This window comes from Pogona vitticeps, chromosome 1, assembly GCF_051106095.1.
Source record: "Pogona vitticeps strain Pit_001003342236 chromosome 1, PviZW2.1, whole genome shotgun sequence".
Lineage (NCBI taxonomy): Eukaryota > Metazoa > Chordata > Lepidosauria > Squamata > Agamidae > Pogona > Pogona vitticeps.
Window position 1 is genome coordinate 65083262 of NC_135783.1, and position 25453 is coordinate 65108714.

The 25453-nt window shown below is 42.6% G+C and overlaps 1 protein-coding gene and 1 long non-coding RNA gene across 3 annotated transcripts in view; one reads left to right on the forward strand and one right to left on the reverse strand.

The window, feature by feature from the left end:
* PDE10A (phosphodiesterase 10A) overlaps positions 1 to 25453 on the forward strand; it is a 332447-nt gene that overhangs the window by 39378 nt on the left and 267616 nt on the right. The gene's annotated exons all lie outside the window — the stretch shown is intronic.
* Positions 1267 to 24656, reverse strand: LOC144585899 (uncharacterized). Its single transcript, XR_013540512.1, has 2 exons — positions 3716 to 24656; positions 1267 to 2513 (listed from the first exon to the last, which is right to left on the reverse strand). It is a non-coding gene; the product is annotated as an uncharacterized LOC144585899 (long non-coding RNA).

A 25453-nucleotide genomic window follows, 5' to 3' on the forward strand; every position in this document is an offset into this window, starting at 1 on the left:
ATATGAAACACAAGCCTCCAGAAAGAATTAATTATTTAGTCAAGTATGCTGTTTTTGACTACCAGGAAGGGCTTGGGTCGGCCCAGCCATCTTGGCAGGGGGAAGCCAGGAGGACAGCTTTGGAAAATGAGATGATCAGCTCTGCAGTCTGAAGCTGTGTGATTGTGTTGTTTGTTTTGTTATTAATGAAGAAAGGGAGGGTTGTTGTTGCCACAAGATAAACTCTGCAGTCTCAAGCCATGAGATGGAGTGATGCCTGGGCAGGCTTTGGGTGGGGCTGGGACCAGCCTGTTTGATGCTTCCATGCATCAGGTTGGGTTGGGGTGCTGAGCCGGAACCTGTTTGAAAGCATGTACAGTGGTGCCCCGCTAGATGCTTACCCCGCATGACATCAAAATCGCTTAACGATGACTTTTTTCAATCGCTATTGTGATCACAAAACGATGGTTCCAATGGGGGAAATCCACATTATGTTGATTAGGAGCCTGCTTTGTGAACCGTTTGTTCGCTATACAACAATTTTTCCAGTTCCGCAAAATGCATTCCAATGGTTTTTTTGGGGGGCTTGACCACGATTTTGCTTAACAGTGATTTTCCTGGAATGGATTATCATCGTTAAGCGGGGCACCACTGTAACTGCAATTGAATAAATAGGCACCACCTCGGTGGTAAGGTACTAGTAACGGCTGTCTGCCAGGCACTGAGGTAGTTGGCAGCCAGAAAGCAGGCTTTTGGGCCCCATCGGGGCACTGAGGCAAAAGGCAGCAGAACAGACTTTGGTGTTCTTCAACAACATCAAATTTGCCTCCAAAGGAAAGGTTTTTGCCCACAGGAGGCAACTGAGGTTGCAACTTCCAACAGCACCATCAGCACCATCAGATGAACAGGGTCGGAGCTACTAACAGTGGTTAATTCATGGGGCTGTGGGGCTGTCAGAAACAGATCAGCTCTGTAATTTGAAGCCAGGTGATGGGGTGATAGGGCAACAAAGATGCTCATTTAGAACTAGAAAGGTGGGGATTGCTTGCAACATGGCTGCTGAGACCATTCAGATATGATAAAGATAGCCCTCAGAGATTTGGGGGGGCTTAGACAGGCCGGCCCCCTTGGCACAGGTTGAAAACCAGACAAGCTCTGCAGTCTGAAGTCGGGCGATGAGGTGATGGGATGACGCCTATGCAGGCTTGGGGGGGGGGCAGAGCAGACAGACCTTTTGGAATGTAGCCCAAGTGGAAGGAGCTGCAGGATTTGGAAATTGTTCAAATATTTTATTTATTTATTTTATTTGTTGGATTCATATCCCGCCCATCTGGCATATTCAGATAGCCAGCAACGTCATTGACTTTTTGCCCCATCAGGCAATGAGGAAGTTCGCAGCCGGAAAGCAGGCTTTTTGGCCCCATCGGGGCCCTGAGGCAAAAGGCAGCCACAAGAGACTCTGGTCTTCTGCTTCTGCAAAATCACATTTACCTGCAAAGTTACTTGAGTTTGTCCCCAGGAGACAACTGAGGTTGTCAAAGCAGCAGCAACAGCAGGAGAATAGGGTCGGACTGCAAGGTGCTACGAACGGCAGTTGATCAGGGTGGCCGCTGGGCTTCTCGAGCAGAAGATTAGCAGTTCGAATCCATGCAAAGGGGTGACCTGAGCTCTTGTCCCTTGTCCCTGCTTCAGCCTACCTCTGAGTCAAACTGCTGCTGAGCCACTAGGCTTGTTGATCGGATGGTCAGCACAGCAGTTTGATTCCGTGAGCTTCTGTGGCTTGTCCCAGATTCTGCCAACCTACTCAAGCAGTAGCCTGAGTGGACTTTGGAGCACCGTGTTGGCATGGGATGGCCAGACAGGCATTGGGTGGGGCTGAGCCCAGCCCTCTTGGCACAGGGATGCCCAGAAAGGCTTGGGAGAGGGCTGAGGAAAAAAAAAAGAGGCAGAGGCAAAAGGAAGGAAGCAAGACTCTTGTCTTCTTCAGCGCAAAGGTAGTTCAGTTTGCCCCCGGAAGGCAACTGAGGTTGAACAACTTGCAGCAACAGCAGCAGATGAATAGGGAGGGCCCAAGGTGCTACTAACGTAACAGCGGTTAATCCACGGGGCTGCCGGTGAGCTGAGCTCCCGTAGTTTGTTCCAAGTTCTGCCTACCTACTGAGGCTGTAGAATAGTCTGTCAGGTTTGGGTGGGCCTGAGAGAGGCCCTCTTTGGCACAGGGGACACCCAGACCAGCTGGGAGGGGGGCTTGAGACAGACCTGGTTGGCACTTGTATGCCCAGACAGGCTTGAAAGCAGACTCTTGCCTGCTTTGGGAACATCACATTTGCCTGCATAGTTAAGTTTGCCCCCAGGAGGCAACTGAGGTTGCACAACAACAGCAACAACAACAGATGAATAGAGTGGTGCTAGTAATGTAACAGTGGTTAATCCATGGGGCTGCTGGGCTTCTTGAGTGGAAGAGCAGATCAGATCCATGCAATGGGGTGAGCTGAGCTCCTGTAGCTTGTTCCAGGTTCTGAGGCAGTAGGAAGCTGGAATGAACAGCCAGGAATTAGGAATGAAGCACGAGTGGACTTTGGAGCACTAATGTAGCCCTTTGAATAGGCAGGCAGGCAGACAGGAAAGAACTTGGCCCAATGAGGCAACTTCAGCCAGCAGTCAAGATTTAGAAGGCCCTTGGCCCCACTCTTGGCTCAGAATCAGCAGCAGGCAAGCCCAAGGCAGCTGGAGAGGGATGCAGGATTTTGGGGCCAACATGGCCCAAAGGAGGCTGGTATTGATGCCCGGTGAGGTGGGGGTGGGTATGCCTGCAGAGGTTGCACATAGCAGCAACATGGACTGTGGCACTGTGGGTTAAACCACTGAGCCACTGGGCCTTGCCTTTCGACTGCGAGCTGAGGGTCATGGCGGACCCAATGGGTGCCACTTTGGTTATCATAGATGTGGTTGTGCATGTGGTGGTTGTGATGATGGTGCTGCTACCTACCCTGCGTAACTTCACAGCCTTCTTCCCCTTGGATTGCCCCTGAAGAAATCCATTTTCTACTGCCTGCCTAACAAACCAATTAAACAAATAAATCAATGGAGATTGAGGAAGGAAACTAATAGAGGGTCAGAGAGTATGTGTGAATGTTATTTTTAGAATTATGGTGGTGTAATTCTTTTGCTCAAATGTGACCTGCCTGCCTAAACAAAGCCCCCCCCTCAATATAATGTAATGAGGAAAATCCCCCCCCGCTACCCACTGTGGCAGAGAAGCCAAAAAAGTCCGAAAAGAAAAGCCCTGCTGGCTAAGTCTCTCTCTCTCTCTCTCTCTCTCTCTCTCTCTCTCTCTCTCTCACACACACACACACACACACACACACACACACACACACACACAAATAAGTTTTAGAAGAAAAAGGAATAACGGATCCAGCCACCCACCAAATTCCCTGAGAGACACAAGCCTCCCTAAAATGAACTTTTGAAAACTGAATAATCCTCCCACCTAGACATGCACATGCACATACAACCAATTTGGGGAAAGGAAAAAATTATTCTCCTAAAATAAACTTATGAAAACTAAATATAAAGGAAAAGAGATTCCACAGTCACACGATGACAGATCTCCATCCCCACCAGACAATACACAGACACACACATACACACAAGCCTCCAGGAAAAAAAAAAGGTTTAATTGATTTTAATTTGAAATAAAATTAAGCCCTTCCGAAGAAGTAGCCTGAGCTACCTGAAATCCCTCTCCAAATTCAAAGTAAAGTTGATGATGATTGATGAATGATGATGATGAAAAAGAAAAATGTAAGTCTTTGTTTTGCTGCTGCAAAAGCAAAACTGCAAGAGCACCAGCAAGCCAGCGAGCAGCAGCTGTTCTTACTCTGGAGAGCACGAACAGAAGTGGGGAATGGCCGGATGGGAAAAGCTTATATGAAGCGTCTGTAAAAGTAGATACCCCTTTCAGCAACGCTATTGGCTGCCAGACATGCCAATCCAGGATCTCTGTCCTGATTGGCCAGAGCTTCGAATTGGCACCAGCAAGCTCAGAGAGGCCCCCAAAAGGGGTAATGAATATAGATGAATATGAACGGATCAACGAATAAAACTGAGGAAATATTTGTCAAGCCATATTCATCTTGATTTAAAATTTTACAAATTCGTCGGATCAAGGAATATATGACAAATTGGTGATATTCATCAGAAAAACTGATCCGTTTTTATATTCATCCTCATCTCTATTATATACATCTAATAGCCATTAGTACAATTGGGCAGGACCTACATGTTTGCAGATAATCCATAATACTTTTTTTTTTACTGAAGGTTCTCTGAAAACAGGCACAAAACCACTGGAAACACACACCCTGATTTAATGCAGTTCTTCGCATTAAAGCAGGATGTAGAGCAGCTGTCGACCTGCCAGTAGTGGGAGGCTTCCTGGCTACTGACAGTGCCGGAATCAGAGCATCAGCTTGCCTGCTTGATATGCTGTGAAAACGGAGCTGCTGGAGCTGCCTCCAAACCCACCCACCCCCTGGCAAGGACAGTGTCACCAGCCAGCTAGGTAGCCAGGAAGTCTCCCAGCACTGACTGACTGGTGACGTTGTTCTTGGGGAGTGGGCTCTGCTTTTGGCACAGGTAGAACAGACACAGATTCTGCTCTCCCAGCCTCTGTACTGTCAGGAAGCCTCCCAACACTAGCCAGCAGGGGATGGGAGCCGTTCTGTGGTTTTAAAAAGTGCCCTTTTGATACCACAGTCGGTCTTGTGTTATGTGCAGCAACAGTAGCCTTTGTGGATTCCACTTGGAGTTTCTTGGTGTGTGGTTATGACTTTGGAGAAGGCCAGCATGAATAATATAGCTTGTTCCATACTTCCAAGCAACTTCTCATTCCCTGAGATTTCAGAGTTAACAACTGAAACCAGAATGTAGACCTTTGTGATGTCACAGGACATTGATCCTCGTGTACCCATTCCAAAATAATATAAGTGCACATCCGTGACAGAATGAGACAGGTAATGTGGATTTTCCTCCCACTACTATCTAAATATGTATCATGGGCAAAAATTCTCTTACTCCCTGGGAAAGTCAAATGCTTCACTGTGAGTTCATCATGATGTCCAGATTGTGAGGACGCAAGTCAGAAATCACTCTGTTGAAACAAACGGGGCTTCACTTGCGCAAGGAGTTATTGCATACTTCCTTGCACTTCACATTTTTGTGAAATATAGTCTAGATCGTAACACCAGGGAGAAACTGTCTGACTACTGATTGTTGTATGCATCCCCTTCTGGGAGGTGGTTTTTTTTTTTTTTTTTTTTTTTTTTTTTGGCCAAAGACTTGGGTAAAAATGCTATAAATAAAGAATAAGAGATGATGCTAGGAAGAGATAAGGGGAAGTATTTGTATCCAAAATAACGGGGGTGGTGGAATGAAGACACTAGTTCCTTCTTACAATTATCTTGTGGTTATAATATGTTGCATAAACAGTTTCTTATTTTCCTCTGTGGTTCATTTTCACTAATAACCCAAGCCAAACTATAATCACAAGAAAGTAAATGTCTTTTATTTTAATGGGATATATAACACTGGGATGAAATGAATGCCTGTTTGCATCAGTGAAGGTTGTTTCCCACCCACTCATCGCTTTTTGTTTAAGACATAACTGAACTGCCAATTTCATGTGTCATTTGCACTTAATTTGTAGGGCTTCCTTGGTAGTTTTTTGGGCTATTTGTTTACTTAGATATCTGTTGATGAACCTTGCACACACTCTCAAAAAATAAGTATATTCTTATGCACAGTTATATAACAGACAACATGAGGAATTATAACAACAACAAAACACTATAATTTGTGTACCCAAAACCTCAGTAACAGCATCAATACAGAAATTGCTTATAGAATTGCAAAGTTCAAATGGCCCTTTGAATTCAAATTCAGACGAAAATCCAAGATGCCTTCCTCAACTGGGTTGGATATTCATAACATAGAAAAATAAAGTCCTCATGCAGAATCTTCAAAACTCTAGAATACAATATCAATTCAATTGCATATACATGAATTCAACATTTGGATTCACACCACCAGTACAAACATATAGGAATTATACCTAGACCAAGTTGGTAAGGGCTTCAGTAGCCTAAGTGGCAACCATAGCCCCAGCCTCTTCAGCTCTCTCACTTTCTGATTCAAATCTCTTACAACCCTACTCCTTCTTAAGTCCCACCCTTTTGGGATGAACCTATATTTCATAGGAGTTACAGTAGCACCTTACTGTCTTCTGCCAGCGTTCTTGCTGCCCCCAACACTTTGTACATTAGTCACCTGTTGAAACCATACCTATTTGTACAAGCTTCAGGGGAATTCACCAGTAATTAATTTGCTTTTACTGCTGACTTGTGTTTGTATTTTTAATGTCTCTAATTTTGTGATTTTAGAATTGTAATGGCCAACTCTTGCTGGAGTTTTGCTGTTATTATGGTCTTTGTGTCAGCAATACGTTCTTTAATACAAAGCCTCAACACAGAGTATCCTGGAGACATCCAAGATCGAAGCATTGGCATGAGCTCAATTTGATCCTCACTAGATGTTCTAGCCTTCCTAGTATTACGATCACACACAGTTACCAGGGTGCTGGTTGCGATACTGATCACTCCCTGGTGTGTAGTAGAGTAAAACTGAGAAGAAAGAGATTGTATCACATGAAAAAGGAAGGAAGACCATGTATTGACATCAGCAAGACTCACAATCAAAGAAAAGTGGAAGAATTTGCCCAAAGGCTTGAGGAAACCTTTCCAGGCCCAGCTGATGCAAATGCACTGAACGATGGGGACATTTCAAGAACGCTATTTATAACACCACTTTGACCACATTTGGCAAGAAGACCAAAAAAGATGGCAGACTGGTTCAAAGCCCATTTGGAGGAGTTAATGCCAGCCATCAAGGATAAGAGGAGAGCCCTCGCAGTACAAAGCCTGTCCTAGTGAGTACAGCTTGCAGGTTCTTCGACTTGCTCATAGCAAAGTCCAACAGGCTGCCAGGAGATGTTCTAATGATTATTGACTTCAGCTGTGCTCTCAGATACAGATAGCAGCGGACACAGGTAACATCAAGGGAATGTATGATGGTATCAAGCAGGCTTTAGATCCAATACAGAAGAAATCTGCTCCGTTGAAGTCTGCTACAGGCATGATCATCCAGGACCGAGCACAGCAGATGGAACACTGGGTGCAGCACTACTCTGACTTTTATTCCAGAGAGAATGTAGTAACCAAAGAGGCACTAAAGAACATTGCATACTTGCCTGTCTTGGAAGAGTTGGACAGCGAATCAACTTTAGCAGAAATAAAAGTGGCCTTGGATTCCCTCACTTCCGACAAGGCACCTGGGAAGGATAACATCCCTGATGAAGTGCCGTAAAGAGCTCATCACCACAGAACTGTATGAAATCTTTTGTCTTTGCTGGTGGGAAGGGGGAGTACCACAGGACATGAATGATGCAAACATTGTCATGTTGTATAAAAGCAAAGGAGACAGGGGCGACTGCAATAACTACCATGGCATCTCTCTACTCAGCGTTGTAGGGAAGCTGCTTGCCCGTGTTGAGCTGAAGAGACTCCAGGTGCTTGCAGACAGAGTCTATCCAGAATCACAGTGTGAATTTCAAGCTAATAGATCCACCACTGACATGGTATTTTCCCTCAGACAGTTGCAGGAGAAATGTAGGGAACAATGACCACTCTTTGTGGCCTTCCTAGAGCTCACAAAGGCCTTTGATTTGGTTAGCAGGGATGGCCAATTTAAAATACTTCCCAAGATTGGATGTCCACCTTGACTCCTTAACATCATCAGGTCCTTTCATGAGGAAATGAAGGGCACTGTAGTTTTTGATGGCTCAACATCAGATCCCTTTGAAATCCAAAGCGGAGTGAAACAGGGCTGTGTCCTCACACCAACCCTTTTCGGGATCTTTTTTGCTGTCATGCTGAAGCATGCCTTTGGAACTGCAACAGAAGGTGTCTATTTCCGGACTAGATCAGATGGAAAGCTCTTTAATCTCTCTAGACTGAGAGAGAGGACCAAAGTTCAGCTGAAATGCATGCAGGACTTCCTCTTCGCTGATGATGCAGCTGCTGTTGCCCACTCTGTTGAAGACCTCCAATAAATCATGAATTACTTTAGGAAGGCCTGCCAAGACTTTGGATGAACAATCAGCCTGAGGAAAACACAAGCCATGGGCCAGGGCATGGTCTCACCTCCCTCTATTACCATCTCCACATAAGAATTGGAGGTTGTTCATGATTTCGTGTACCTTGGCTCAACAATCTCTGAGACTCTCTCCCTAGATGTCAAGCTGGATAAACGCATTGGCAAAGCAGCTACCATGTTCTTTAGACTGACAAAGAGAGTATAGCTTAATAAGAAGCTGATGGCATATACCAAAATCCAGGTCTACAGCGCCTGTGTCCTGAGCACACTCCTGTACTGCAGTGAGTCCTGGACTCTTCATGCATGGCAGGAGAGGAAGCTGAACACATTCTATATGCATTGTCTCAGATGCACTTTTGGTATCACCTGGCAGGACAAAGTTCCAAATAGAGTAGTCCTAGAATGAGCTGGAATTTTTAGCATGTATACCTTACTGAAACAGTGGTGTTTACATTGGCTTGGGTATGTCGTGAGAATGGCTGATGGTCGGGTCCCAAAAGATCTCCTTTATGGAGAATTAGTGCAGGGAAATTGCCCCAGAGGGAGACCACAGCTGCGATATAAGAACATGCAAGCAAGATCTGAAGGCCTTAGGAATTGACCTCAACAGATGGGAAATCTTGACATCTGAGCATTCATCCTGGAGGCAGGCAGTGCATCACAGCCTCTCCCATTTTGAAGAGACACTTGTCCAGCAGGAGGCAAAGAGGCAGTCCTGAAAACAGCCAAATCAGTTTGGAGCTGGACAGGGAACAGATTGTATTTGTCTTCAGTGTGAAAGTGATTGTCACGCTCAAATTGACCTTCTCAGCCACACTAGACACTGTTCCAAGTCCTCCATACAGAGCACGTTACCATAGTCTCTAGAGACTGAAGGATGCCGTAGGAAAAAAAAGAAGAAGAATTACAGTTTTAGATATCTGTAATTTGTGATTTTCAGTTACAAATACCGTAAGGGAATAAGTCTATAAATGAGTTGATAGGGAATTTGAGAGAGAGGTGCAGTTGCTTTCTTGTCCTGCTGGTAGACTCTTTATGGGCAACTGATTGGCAATTATATGAACACAGCACTGGATCAGATGGACCTTTGGTTCTTCTCATATGCTGTGTTATATAGATTAGCTGCCATGAGCTCTTATGCAGAAGAGTAGGGTATCACCAAAATAAGTACATAAATCATAAGAAATAATAAAAATAAATACAGAAATAAATGCAATGAAATGTCCACTGGAAGTTCTGAATCTTCCAGCTTTCTGCACATTCTTGTTTTTTGGGAATTACAGCAAGGCAAAGAGGCTGCTGCAGATGTAAATAAGATATTATTGGCAGGGCTACCTGCTTGATAAATTCTTGTTAAGTCATCGCTCTTCCTATTTCTGTCGTATCTTCTGCAGTTGCAAGCAAGGTACAACATTCCGCCATGTGTGCTGCTGCTAAACTGAGAGTCCTGGGAAGTCGTTGATTCAAAGACTGGCAGTGCAGAAACTATAAACTGGCTCATTGGGTGGTAACAAAGGTTGATGGAGGCTTTCATTTTCCTGAAAGCTTGGGCTAAAAGGATTTGCTTTGGAGGAGATCACATTTATATTAGACTTGGTGCACACATATGTCACAAATTCCCAACCAGCTCTTAATATCAAGGATATAGTGTATGTTATAAGTAGGAAATATTATCATGGGCAAAGGAGATTCCTTATAATTAGATTTACTGAGATGATTAAAACAGAGTGCTGTCCTCTGAAGATGCCGGCCACAGAGACTGGCATAATGTTAGGAAGGACAACCTTCAGAACACGGCCAAAGACCCGAAAAACCCACAAAAACCACTAGTTAAAACAACTAATAGTATTTCATTGAATATTTTTAACACATCAGCAATGTAATAACATTCATAAATGTATTCAGACATCGATATGTTACTACTGTGAACCTAATATTACCACAATTCACTAGTTCCTTTAGGAATGTAGAACTATAAGGGTTAAACTTTCAGGATGAAAGCTGGTCTTTCTCTGATGCAAATGTTCTGTCTTTATAAAAGTTCTGAGGTAGTATGTTTCTCCTAAGTATATGTCTTACTACAGTTGTAGTGAGCTCTTTTTTTATGAATTGCCACCTGAAATGTATTCTCCTGCAAGGTTAGTAGGCAGTGTAGCTTTTATAGATTGATTGCTGCAAAGGCCAATGAGAAATGAGAGAATAGGGACATTTGGGGAAAAAACACACACCAACACCAACCAGCACTGGTTGCTGAGCAACAATATGACGTCAACATACTTGGTCTATTTTTACAGCACAAAGATTGCAGAAGACTGTAAAAATCATTTATTCCTTTGATTGCTGAATGAAAGCAATGGAATGGCCATCTTATGGAGAGACAGGTAGAAGAACATAATCTGTTCCAGTTGTTCCATTTCTCCTAACACCATGTATATTTAATGACTGTGTATTCAGTCCACTATATATACTGAAGAGAGAATTTCAGCAGGTGAAGCTTTGAAAGCCCCTTTAAAAGTTACACAGTTGTTAAAGGCTCAGGAGTCTTCTATTTTTTGCCCTTAGTCCCCTAGGGTCTGTGGTTTGTCATCCTTGTCTCCCCCCCCCCCCAATACTGAAAGGAACTTCATATTGAAGTCTAAAATCACACACTACATTGCATGCACCATAACATACTGTGATAGCCACATGTACTGTCACAAAAAGAGGAATGTGTGAAACCTCCCTCTCCTGAAAAGAGAAGTAACTGATTTGCACATCATTTGCATACAATCATGTACAACAGAAGAGAACTAAAGTACTTATGTCAACATGGAGGGAAATTGTGACTAGGTGTCCTTTCTGCCTGCCTACTCAATTTGCTGTCCAGATGCTTACTGCTGATGTGCAACTTCACGGCCCACTCCTGTCCCATGTGATGTGTCTTGATTGTTAAAATGGACTTCTCCTGACAGTTCTTCCAAGAAAGGGTTCTCTTTTACCAGCATGGTTGTCTACAAGGGAGCAAACAAGGTTTCCTCCCTCCCCATTATCCTGCAATTGTATATTATTAATTATTATTTTAATGTACACAGATACATATTGCAATAGTGTGTACATACTATGCACATGAGTGTTGGTGTTATAAAATTAAGCAGCTTTGCCATACACCTCCAAATTCCTGCAGACACCCATATCTATCAGAACTCCAAATAGAGGAGTGTTTTCTGTAATGTCCACCCCATCATCATATACCAAACGTATTATAGTGTGTTTTGTGGAAATGGGAAGATCTCCTTTTTTGAACAGTGAATGCTGGGAGTTGTAGCTGTAGTTGATTAAAACATTTCCTTTGGTTATATTTTGCTTTTGAAGCAGTAAGACTTAACACATAGGTGGTTTTCCAAAATCTCCATGGGGTATTTTCATATTAATCATCCTGTTTTAGACTGGGGCAGGGAGAAAGAGAGAGAGAGAGAGAGACATACAGAGAGAGTATGGAAGAGGAAGAACTGGGGGAAGAATAGCAGGTACATGAGTGGATAACGTATATCTTTCTATTTGTAGAATGAATGAAAGGAGGAGGGTGAGGGAGGGGTGAAGTGAACAGTTGTGATGGAAAGAAGGTATTATTGGCAGGGCCACCTGCTTGATAAATTCTTGTTATGTCATTGCTCTTCCTATTTCTGTTGTATCTTCTGCAGTTGCAAGCATGGTACAACATTCCCCCATGTGTGCTGCTGCTAAACCTGCCCCTGTGTGTACCCTGTGTGTGAATGGCCACTTTTGTCCTGTTTTTCTGTCTGCCAGCCTTGGCTCCTCCCACTATTGGTTGCTGTCCCTTTAACCTCACCAGTCACAATGAGCATCAGTTGTGACTGCTGGAAGGGAGACCTCACTTTTCCTCCAATCTTTCCACACCTACATGCAAACTGTTCAGTCAGGAAGACTAAAAAAAACAAGATGAGCCCTGTGTCTAAAGATACAATAAATGGGTTGGGGAGAGGGATTGTAAAGAGAGGGAAGAGACTATCAGGGTGGGTGGAGGGGCCGAGCAGGTCAAATCTAATGTTTGGGCCAGAGGTTCCTTACTTCTGCTAGAGACATCTCAAAGCTTCCGCTTCCTCTTCTTGTGCATGATGCTGAGATAACTGGGTGAGTGCACAATGTGGCTGTGCATATTCAGCATCAAAAGATCAAACTTTTGAGCCCATAGTTATAAGAAAGGAAACATGCATGTACAAGACATTGGCACATATACGTACCTTCGAAGGACTCAAGATGCAAATTTCAAATAAAACACATGCAACAAGAGATAAACTGGCATGAGATACTCCAGAAAGATAGCTGTCCTGGCTCCCTGTTTTATACATCCTCATGCATTGACTGCCACCCTGTGGTAAAATAAGAGTAGCAGACATTCACTCATCTGAGATGCCTCAATAATTTGCTTTCTGAAGAGGAAAGGTGAGCAGGGTTCTGTTGTGGATCAAGAAGGGAGCCATGTCACAAAATTTCGGCAGGGGAGCTGCTGCTGCTCTGGTCCCAAGCCATCTGTGGCTTGCTAAATAACTATTACTTCTTGCTACGTATACTTGCCAGGGACAACAGTTTGTTCATTTGTTTGTTTGTAAAGCATGCAAAGACAACTTTCTGAACCTTCAGGGTATCATCATAACAGGACCAGTGCTTGATAGCTGTAATGGATCAACTTTATCTTCTCATACGTGTTCAGCCAATTCCATCTCAGTGACTACAAGCAGTAAATAAAATCCACACACTTTAGAAAAAGCTCCTTTTTATTAGAATTATAACTAAATGCTGGAGGTATTGCAACCTCACATGCTGCCTTTAGTAAGTGTCACTGGAAGGTACTTTTATGGGCTGGAATGACTGTCAATCACTAAGAACCTAAACCAATAGTTCCTTCCATGCCTCTGAATTCAAAGAGAGAGACACCTCTCTAAATGCCCTCCTGTCTCTGAGGTCTGTTGAAGTCAGTAAATCTGTTGAAGCCTGTTGCTGAAAGTAATTTTTCTTAGCTTGCTGTAGATCAGTTCAGTTGTAAGTTTAATTTTTTTCTACTATTAATGTCTCAGAGTGAATTATTGAGACTATAAGTGCCAGTTGATGAGTAAAAAGGAACTAAACTGGGGAACCTGAAGTTATTCTGTTCTCTGAATCATTGCATTTCTGCTGTGCAGCTAAAGAAATTTAACCCAAATTCAAGACTTCAACATTACAATACTCAGGAGCTTGGAACTTTGTTTATAATTGGTTACTTTTAATGAATTTTTTATTCTAATAACAAACAGATAATGACATTTCATTGATATTGTCCAACAATGTCACTTTATAAAGTACATATATAGATAACTTTATTCTGTTGCAGTGTACATATGACTTCCTAGATTCTTTTCTAGTTATGCCTCACTAGCCTCACTAAATAGTAGAGGAGGAATGCCATGTGCTTCAAATCCTGGTTTATGCCCTGCAATTTGTTAAGGAAAGATAGTTAATAAAGAACTGGGAACCAGACTTCTGATAACAAAGCATTTCATTGCTGTTGACCAATAAATGATAACTTTATTCTTGTTGCAGTGTAAGTGTAACTTGCCAGTTTCTTTTATAGCTGGGTCCCCTATAGGGAGAAAGTTCCCATATTAATTAATTAATTAATTAATTAATTAATTAATTAAATGTTGAATGTCATAGAAACTAGTGAGAATGAGTGTGGTGTAACGGTTAGAGTGTTCTATTAGGGCTCAGAAGACTCATGTTCATATCCTCGCTCAACCATGAAACTCACTGGGTGACTTTTGCCCTGTTCCCTGCCAAAATAGGAGCTCTGCAATTACAAAAGAAGGCAATCGGTGTGGGGGGGGGCATGCAAACTCTGTGATTATTCTTTGTTTCAGGGGGAGGATATCCAATCAACAGCCATCTGGGGTGTAGTTTGAAAATGACCCCTGCAACGTACCCTCTAATTTTCAGCTCTGCTGGGCAGGGCTCTGCCTCTCTATCTCAGAACCCCAACCCCGTGCACTCAGGGTTCTGTCACGACCAGAACCTAATGTGATTGCTGCACAGAGGAGGAAGAAAGCTGCATGCAGGGAAACAGAGACACGCACACATGCCCAACATAGAGGGAACCTTGGACTCCTCTAATTCAACCTGTAATAAGCAGACTTGGCATAGCCACCTGCCACAAATTTTGGGGACTCTCATAATTTTTCTGCACTTTCCACAAAATATCAGTGCATGGCCTGAAGAAGTGAACTTGACCCACAAAAGTTCACCGACTGATTTTTCAGTGATCTAATAAAGGTATCAGCTAATCCTGCATTGGGTCAGTCATGCTGTTTCAGCCTGACCTACCACGCAGGGCTGTTATAAAATAAAATGGAGAAGAAAGAAGTTCTGCAAGCTGTCTTGAGGAAAAGTAGGATAAATATGAACCAACCAGCCAGCCAGCCAGCCAACCAACCAACAAACAAAACTCCTTTCCCCAACAGAAACCAGTTCATTGATCTACCATTATGCCCCTGTGTGTGTCTTTTTACACTTAAGGCCAGGTGATGAAAGAGAGTTAGAGGGTGACTACATGGATACTTAGTCTGCTGCTTGGTCTGCTGCAGGAATGGATTGGTGATCAGACAATGACTTTGCTAGAGCAAACCAGTTCACCACGAGTGAGCTCCTACCTGGACCATTCTGCTCCCTGTCCGGTATACCAAATGGCATACCAGAACCTCTGGCAACCCTATTTAGCCCAATCCAGCTTGATCGAAAATTGGTATGTAGACAAGCTCTTAATTACACATGACTTGAATGAAATATCTGACATTCCATTGTTGCTCTTTTTAATAGTACACAATTACCCATGACAATCACTGTCATCCTTTAATGACAACTTTTTCAAAACTTGCCTTTCATAGCTAAAATTTAGCCATTTACTCATTTTGAGTTTGGCAGAGTCTTTAAAGTGAACTAGGGGCAACATATGGTGGCGAGGACTTGACAGACAAGCCAGGAGTTGTATCTGATCCACATTCTATCACATCTGCATGAGGTGCCAGCTTGTGGGATGGGATTAAGGTTGCTAGGTATCTGACTTTGCCTTTGAGGAGTACTGTACTGACTTGCCTTTTGGAGTTCATCCTGCAGATCTCAGGCTTTAGAACTCAAATGTCAGAAAAAGAGATATTATTACCCTGGCAATCTTTAGCTTGTTTTGTGGTTCACCCTGATATTCTACTGATCACCAGTACGTCCAGATTTACTTGTATCCTTCTTCTGGTTTAGAAAGCAGTGGTCCTTTTCTTTTAAGAAATGGGTTGCATCTTCCAGCCTCCTGCAAATCTCTCCCAAAACATTCTGGAAGCTATAACAGTGGCATTGTTACATATTTGGCTTTTGTGTCAAGCTGTTCTGGACTATCTGGAATAGTCTGGATCGGCTTGGCAGAAAAGCTCAATCTGTCACAGGCATTACTTCATTTGACTTTACGTTCCTCATGGTGCTTCCATGTGGCCTATCACCCACATATCATTTGGCAGTTGTTGCTAAAGGGTCTGATCCTTTCCCAGTGATATTGCAGGAGTGCACCCTGAGACATTATGAGGGCCCCTAGCTCTCAGGTTCAGGGAATGGGATACTCCTTACTAGACAACACAAGGTAAAACTTAAAGATAGGAATCTGAGGTTCAGGAGCTCTTGGACAATTAAAAGAGCCATAGATTCTCATCACATTCAAGAGCTTTTCTGATTCTAAAAAGCATACTGAGTATTCTTTCCCTTACCAACTAGAGGTATGGATTTGCATCCCAATAATATCAAGCACACCTTGAGATTCCCCAATTACTGAGATTTCACACTTGTGATGGTGAAACACTGTTGCTTAACCATAGGGCACAGAGCCAAGAAGAATGTCAGATTTCTTAATAATGACATTGGGAAATGCAGAGCATGATTGATGGTTATGAAAATTTATTCTGTGTCAGGGAAGCAAATCATTGCCATGTCCTTCCTGAACTTAATGACTGCAGCGTCATGTCAGGTATTTAATAAAACGGAAGCTTCCAAGAAATTGTAACCATGGGTGTGAGCTGTTTAGCATGGTTTAAGACAGCTTGCCAAGACTGCCCTTTTAAAACCAGAAGGGGGTATATATAGTGTAATTTGCTACCTCTGAATAGCTGGGTGGAAAATTCCAATCACATGTTACCAGGGACCAAGCATTAAACCATATCCCAAAGTCACGTAACCAGCTTTAAAATCACCTTAAGAAGCATACCTGGCAGATTTCTGCCATGAATTTTTGGGACATTGACCTATGATTTTTCTGCCCTGTCCACAAGATATTAGTGCATGCCTGAAGAAGTGGGTTTTAATCCAGTGGTTCTCAAACTTGGATTCCCAGATGTTCTTGGACTACAACTCCCAGAAATCCTGGCCAGCATAGTTAGTGGTGAAGACTTCTGGGAATTGCAGTCCAAGAACATATGGGGACCCAAGTTTGAGAACCACTGTTTTAATCTATGGAAGCTCATGTTGTTTGATTTTTTAAAAAAGTGATTTAAGAAGGCCATCACCTTCTCCTGCATTTGTTTTAAAATTGGTTTCAGATTGTAAGGTTATGTGTGCATCGGAAAGCAGGTGGCATCCAGGGTTTTGAAGAGTTACTTTTGAGGACTAAAATTCCCCTATAATCCAAGCCAACATGGCTATGGGGTGAAAAGTTCTGAGAGTTGTAGTTCAAAGAGTAACTTTCCCAAGTTCTTGCTGTAAAGGAGCAGGACAAGTTGTCCCCCCCCCCCCCATGTTCTCTTGGTACATGGTATACCCCTGTTGATTTTGGCCTGCCGCCATTTCACTGGGTCATATATATCCAGGTGAAAGCTTTCCACTCCCCACCTTTCAGCAGCTGACACCAGAAACAAAACTTGAGCGTGAGAAAGAGCAGGCACCAGACGCTTGCAGTCAAGATGCATCTGGAGGTCCTAGCAACCTGGCTGAGGGCCAATGTAGTCAGTATTCTAAATGTGATAAGTTTTAGTTGTTCTTGTTTCCAAACACACTGTGGAGGTGGCACAGAACTAGGATTATGATGCAAAGGGAAGAGGATTAATTGTACCAAAAAAATTAAATAGGAGGTTACAACTACTTAATCATGAATGTTCTGAAATACAAACAAAGGGTCTTGTGGAATCTTAATAAGAAAACAATTTCATGTGGGATAAGGTTTTGTGGACTTTAGCCCACGTCTTCAGATGCATAATGTCTGCCTGTCTGTTTGTGATGCTGATGGATTTTCATTCCATGGTGATGAATATTGTATTTTCTATTGCAGAAATTTCTAGGAGTTAATACAGTATAGCTACCCCACCTGAGTATTCAAAAATAGGTGGCCTATGATAAAGCTTGGAAAGGTTACTTTTTGGACTGCAACTCCAAGAAAAAGTTATTTTTGGACTAAAATGTGCAGGATCTCCCAGAAAGCATGACCACAAATCATAGGTTCTGTAGGGTTCCAGAACTTCCAGTCCCAAAAGGTTGCTTTTGCAAGACTGATCCTTTTCCCCACACCGTGGTGCCCATGAAAATCATCTTAATCTGCCTTGAAACTGGTATTTTCTGCAAAAGTGAAGCTGCTAGTGGTGCAAAACAGCAGTTTCAGCAGTGGATTCTGCCAGGACAGTGCACTCTGTTCCCAGAGTCATACATACCTCGCCTAATTTTCAAGACAGAAGCAGACAATTCATTCAGTTCTTAAAAAAAAAAAAACCTTTGGTTTATGAATGTGGGATATTGTGCTTCTGACTCCATGATTCAAAAGAGCAGGAAATGGCCTGATATTGTTGCACAATATTGTGCCTGCTTTGCCAGGAGTAAGAAGGATGCCAGGCTTTACATAGCAAAAGGCAGCCTGAATGTTGACCACACCAATGGCAGCAGTCAAGATGGTCTACACTACAGGATGGTCTACACAATAACATAGGTGCACTCTATGCACAGCAGTGGCATCCTGGGCATGAGAGAGTCATGAAGGGTACAGTGTCTACTACTGGGACTATTTCTGCAAGCACTAGTGATCCATACTGTATATGCAGATTATTTGTGTCCTTTCTGGTAGGTTTTAGTTTGCACATGACCACTGGCTGAGAGCACATTTGGTCCAAGCAGCAGAGCCTGGATTATTTTCCAAATAGTGCTATATACAGTTATGTTTGGAATTGAAGTATTGAGAATATTTGAATGCCAAGCATCCATTTTTAAAAATAAAAATGGATATGTTTATAAAATATTTAGTCACAGTGTTATGTTTAGGAGAAAACACAGGCAAAGGCTCTGCTGAAATATAAACATTGGCTGAGTTATTATCATCCTCTTTCAATAGCTACTACACTGCAGTAATAATGCAATTTCTATTTAATTTTTTGGAGGGGGGCAATGGGCTTTTTCTTTCCCCTTTTCTTTTTTGCACTGTTGACACATAAATACAGAGGAGCAGACCCACTCGCCTCTGAGCCAGAATGGCTCTCCTGTACTTGCATTTCCGTATTCTCCCTGTGTTTTGAATACTTCAGATACTTTTCTGGCTTTTTTTGAGCACTTTTTGCTTTCCAAACCAGCAAAACAATTCAAGGCATGGCAGTGTTCTCCTGCCTATTCCTGCAGAGCTCTCAAAGTAGCAGATCAACTATTCAGATGAGAAAAATACCAGCTATTTTGTGCCTTCTTGAAGTCCAAAGATTAGTGCATAGATTTAAATTAAAAAAAACAATAGTTTTTGCACTCTGCTGTTAAAACATCTGTTTTATGATATTCTGTTGCATTGGCATTATTGTTCTTAGTTTTGGGGGTAGAGAGTATCCATTTTTTCAACAGTCAGCTCTTGATCAGCCTTCTTGGAACACTCACTCACTAAGCGAGGCTTCTCAGCAGCATGCTGCTGCCCCTCCAAGAGGGGGACGTCTCTGAGCATTGTGCATAAGAGTGCAGATTTTCTCAGTGGCAAATAAACATGCACAAAAGGTCCTCCCTGAATAAGGGAAAAACTGGGAACATTTCCCAGTTCTGTGCAGCCATAGCATGTTGACAAGAATGCCTAGAATTCTGGGAGTTGTCGTACAAGAAAAGAAAGAGGGTTTCCTAGCTCTGTGCCTCTCCTTCTCTGTTCATGTCAGGAGCAATCTAATGCTGCTTCTCGAGTAAAAGGATCAGCTGAACAAGGTGCTGTCATCGCCCAAAAGTTTTTGATTGATTGATTGATTGTATTTTTAGTGGCTTTGCCTTTACTCTGGGTGGTTTCCAACAATAAAATAAAGAAAACAGCCAAATCCCACCCAATTAACATATAAAGAAATCTAATATAGAATAGCATGGTCAAAATACGTAAGGCTAATTAACCAATACTTAGGAAGAGAGGATATGAGGAAATGCCTGCCTGAAAAGCGAAGTGTTTATGTGCTTCTTGAATATTAGGAGGGAAGGAGCCTGGCATCCTTCCACAGGTAGAGCATTCCCTAAAGAAAAGACCCCACTCCGAGCTGTAACTTCCTGGCCTCCCGTGGGGTGGCCACACACAGCATCAGTGCCTGGGAAGTGCATGAGAAGTTGATCTTAAGGAGAGCTGCTCTGATAGGTAGCAAGGTCCGAAACCATTTGGAACTTTATAGGTAAAGGTAAAAGTTCCCCTTGACAATTTTTGTCCAGTCATGTTCGACTCTAGGGGGCGGTGCTCATCCCCGTTTCCAAGCCATAGAGCCAGCGTTTTGTCCGAAGACAATCTTCCGTGGTCACATGGCCAGTGCGACTTAGACACGGAACGCTGTTACCTTCCCACCGAAGTGGTCCCTATTTATCTACTTGCATTTGCATGCTTTCGAACCGCTAGGTTGGTGGGAGCTGGGACAAGCGACGGGCGCTCACTCCGTCGCGTGGATTCGATCTTACGACTGCTTGGTCTTCTGACCCTGCAGCACAGGCTTCTGCGGTTTAGCCCGCAGCACCACCATGTCTCTCTAGAAACTTTATAGGTCACCAATAATACAGTATCTTGAATTTGGCATGGAAGTCTTATACAAAATGTTCAACTATATATATTTTCTGTCTGCCATTGTTTCCAAGAAGGCAAGCAGGATCTAGCAGCTTCCCTTCCCCTGAGCTTGGAAACATTCCTCTTTTGAATGGGCAATAGCACTGATTATCCTGGCTGGGGGTTTCTGGAAGAAGTGATCCAAAAGCAGAACGTTCACAATTACTGCATTTAAGCACCATCTACAGAAAAATAATCAAACTTAAGGTCCATTCAGATGAAGGTACCACGTGTGCAGTCAAGAGTCCATTGCTGCAGTGTTATATACACATATTTTGGAGAAGGAATGTGAATCATTTTTCTCACCATTTGGGCAAAGCTGCAAGAGTTTTTTGTGTGTTTTTCACATTTTGGAACTTATTTCATGCAAAACACATTCATGTATTTATTTTTACACATGATACAGGTCTTTTGCTTCTTTCCTCCACTTTTTCCTTTTCTTTCACTAATGTTGGAGCTGACTGTAAAAGTGTGGACTTTTTGCTCTCATGCAAGGTTGAATCACAGCAGTTAACAACTTTTCTTATGACCTATCTCAGTTTGTAGTCACCTCTTTCCATTGTCAAATAAAATGCATTTGTTGCATCTGTACTAGGTAGTAAGTCCCACAGGAAATAATAGCCTTTATGTCTAGTTCAATATGATGATGATTGGGTTGCATACCTTATTATTTTACCTGGATGCTACTTCTCCACAGTGTCAGAAATTTGGTAGCACTGCTCCAAGCCATTTGAACTGAGCAAAACAAAGTCTTCCTTGTTGGCCACTGAATATTTGTAGCCCAGCATTAGCAGGCATTTCAAGCAAGTAATACATCCTCTGATTAAAGGAGCTGGATATAATTAATATGGAGCAGATAAGACTGAGAGGTGATATTATGCTTGTCTCCAAACATTTGAAGGCCTGTCATATGGAGGGTGGAGCAAACACATTTTCTGTGGCTCCAGACCAGGAGTGGGCAGTGAGCAGCCTCTTCGCTGCATGGGGGCACAGGGCCCGAATGTGCCCCCTAGCATCCCTGGACAACCCAACATTAATACCCTGTCCCAGAAAGTCCCCTTAGTCCCCCAGGGAATGGAGAGGCAATTCTGCCACGTTTTGGAGGGCCTCCATATAGCCCACTCCCAACATGCCAAAACATTTTAAATTTATTTGCGTTTTTTTTTAAAAAAAAATCACCACTAGAAAGCAAATAGGGACTTTTCCAGCACGCTCTTCTTTAATTTGTAAGAAAAAATGGTGATTCTGGGAGCCACCCTCTAAGGTCTAGGTTGGCATATGCAGTCTCCCCCCCCCCCCCATATATGGAAACCCACTTTTATCCCAGAGCCTAGAACATGAGTGAATGGATTCATATTGCAAGAAAGCAAATTGCAACTAAACATTAGAATGAGCTTTCTGGCAGTAAGAACTTTGCATAATGGACTGGACTACCTTGGAAGGTACTGCACTCTTCACTATTTAAACAGAAGTTCCATAAAAGGCATCACTTAATGCTTCAGTCCTTTCATTTCACTGGGACCTGGGTACTTGCAAACACAACTTCGAGCAGCAGAAATCTGTTACAGGGAGAATAATATTTCCCTGAGCACCTAAAAACAGGATTATGTTGAACAGAACATTTGTTGCATTTTAGATCCAGAGCAGAATGAAAAGATGGATTTACTATAATGCAATGGCACATTCCTAGCAAATGGAAAAGTCCCAGTAGTGTGTTTCCAAAAGCTTATAACCTAAATGTGTCAGAATAACATTTTGGCTTCCATCTTTTTGGGATGAATAGCTTGCTTGGAAAGAGGGAAGGCCTCTGTGTTCTATGGGATAATCTTTGTTGATTCTAAGAAGTCCAACCGCAAAGCTTCAGAATGATAATACACAGCCCAGTGCCTTTTTCTGGAGGCTGCCAAGAGAAGAACAGAGAGTCCATCCAGGAAACAGACTTTAAACTGATACATAGCCACCCAGTAGTTCTGTGGCAAGCTCTTCCATTAGATGTCAGCAGCAAAAGGAAATAATGAATGCTTCTGCAGTGAATGTGTGTTGTAGTTCAGGTCTGGTGTAGATTGGGTTTCAGACACCCAAGTTATATACCCACAAAATGGCTCCGCCCAGGAAAGTGCCCCTTAGCAGCTGGCTTGTGGAAACCAATCTTCGCCAAACTTGGCAGAATTGTAGAGGAGAGTCATCAAATGCTTCTCTGCGATTCTGGTGTCACAGAGAAGTTTGGTGATGATTGGGTTTCCCCAAGTCAGCTGCTAAAGGGCACTTTCCTAAGGGAACCCATTTTGTGGGTGTATAGCGTGAATATCTGAAACTCAATCTTCACCAGACTTAGAGGGATTGTAGAGGAGAGTCAGTAGAAGCTTCTCCTATGGTGTATCTAGCTGCATGGGGGAACTTTCCTCTATAACGCAGACATCTGAAACCCAAACTACCCCAAACTTGCAGGGCTTGCCGAAGAGCATCAGGGGAAGTTTCCCTGTGAACTTGGTATCTCTAGGTGCTTGGGGGGCATTTTATAGGGTTTTAAAGTTCAAAATGAATTGACTCATTGATTCATCAGGAAAAAAACAGTAAATTTGTGATTTGTTGACGTTGACGAATCACAAATGAAAACAAATCACCATTTTTCAGTTTTGTGCTTATCTCTAGTGCTTACTCAAAATTTGTAAAAGTTACTTATTTCTATTGCTGGCCATGTTGGCGGGAATATTATGGGCATTAAAGTAACTTCAGTAGTCTCTGGTTTATTTTAATCTAGATATTTCTGGACGGGCAGCTGTGTTCGCTTGTAATTTGTTGCAGCAAAACAGTAAAGATTTTTGCTGCACGATGAAGACTAATAAATTCAAGGTGCCACAACAATCTCTATTGTTTGTGCTTTAATTCAAAGTAAACTCATCTCTATTAAATGAAGCTTATTCCAGGCTACAAATGTAGACCAAGGCTGCCATCTTATAAATGTTGTTAGTGAATAATTCCTATTGTATACAGTGAAGCACCCTTCTAAGTCACCGTGCATCTCACCCTTTTCCCAATCTGGTTCTCTCCACATGTTGGCTATTGGGCATTGTAATTGAACAGATCTGGAAGGCACGTAGGTGGATATGTTAAATGTATGGCAAGCTCTGTACATTTCTATATGTACCCTCATCCCAATACTGGGCATGATTGCTTTATTTTTAGTGATCCCAATAGACTGTCCTTTCATTTTGAATTGCTCTACCTAAAGCAGTCTGTTGTAACACCAGGCAAACTGGATGGCACAAATGTTTATGCAGCCTAGTAGCACACAAGGCTTTGAAAGAAAAGCAGCCTGGATTAGAACAGTGGAAGGAAGATTTGCTTTTACGTCAAGAATTGAATGTTTCACAGAATTTATTGCAGGATGGATTAAAACCTTTTAAACATTTTTGTAAATAACTTGCTAAACCCAAGTTTTATCTTGCACACCCCCACTAAACTAAAGCTCAAAGGTTAAGAGGTGCAAGCCCACTGCGTAATTCTTTTACACAGTAATCTGTCCAACATGTTGCTCTAGGCCTTTGATCCAGTTCCTCACAACATTTTTTTTTCATGGAAGTAGGAGTTTCACAATGGAATCAGCTGGTGTGGGAAAGAAGTGGTTGATGAAGCAACAGCGGTGGGAACATTGAGTGGAAACCACCATGCCATGCTGGAATTCCCCACAGCAAGGCTTCTGACACCTGACCATGGCCATACCCCTACGTATCCTACACCTTTAATGTGACTTTAAAGAGCTCAGGAAAAAAGCTGTGGCTTAAAATTCTGGAGGAGGAATATATTTTTCATGGGATCCTGAGAAATTGAATACTTAAAGCACAATTGTTAACTATCCCAAAGGTAAGGAAGATGGGAGGTATCTGATGAGGCTGTCGTGAGTTCTTCCTGACCAGCTAATGTATCCAATGAGGACGACTTAATGTGGCTTAGTGGGTGGGGATATCCTTAGGATGTGGCTGTGCTGGTGTAGTTTCAATTTTGAGAGGGAGATGGAAATTGAGAGAGCTTCTATTTCCCTAAGAAGGAGAATTAACCCCTCATTTCTTTATTTGGTGTGTGATCAGGGAGGGAAATAGCTACCATTTTGGGCTAGTTGTGGCACAGTCTGGTGCGTACTATTTCCTGGTGAGCACACAATGCACAGGCAATAGCAAGCCAGCCCGACCCCATTCCATGCCCAAACTGTTCTTTTGTGGGGCTGGACTAGAGCGATTTTTGCGCAACTAGACAGAAGGATGAATGGGAGATCATGCCTGGCAAAACATTTTTTTTCTGGTGCAATCAGATGTGATCTTTCTTCGCTATCTGATTGCACTCTTAGGTAACAGAATGTGCTTGCGGGGGGGGGGGGAAGAAGGGGTAAATTGGCAGCAGTGGTATTCTCTATCTGTATTTTATCTTAAGCCTTTAAGGCTTTCCCTTTGGAGCATGATTTAAAATGTTAAATTATTGCAAGGTCCTTTGGCTGAAATTCTGTTCTGTAAGTGATGGTGCAGAAGACTGATGATGTCATCAACCACAGCAATTTTTTTGGAAATAAAATCTTTCTGATTTATGCCCTGAAGGTCCTGATGCTCCTGAGGAATTCCTTCTACCATGGATAAGCAAGCCTCTGGGGACCACAGGAGGGTAGGGTGCGGATCTTTAATTACCAAAACTTTTTGCTGTTAGGATGACTAGTGGTGGTAATTTTCATCAGTTAAAGATTTTTCCCTTCCCAGAATGGATTTTACCCGAGCCTTGGGACCTTCAGGAGGGAAATCAGAAATATTTCTGAAACATTACTGTGGTTGATGATATTGTAAGCCTTACATGGAATAATTTATGGCTAGCTCAGTGGTTTATATATCTGGTTGTAGAGCTAGAGGTTGGGAGTTCAATTCCTCACTGTGCCTTCTAGGAAAAAAAAATCAGCCTGTGTCGTCATGGGCAAGCTGCACATTCCCAGGGCTCCCACCCCCCAGAAGAGAATGGCAAACAGATTCTGAGTATTTGTACTTAGAAAACCCAAATCAGAATTGACTTGACAGCATGCTATCATCATCATCATCATCATCATCATCATCATCATCATCATCATCATCATCATCATCAGTATCATCATCATCATCATCATCATCATCATCATTATTATTATTATTATTATTATTATTATTATTA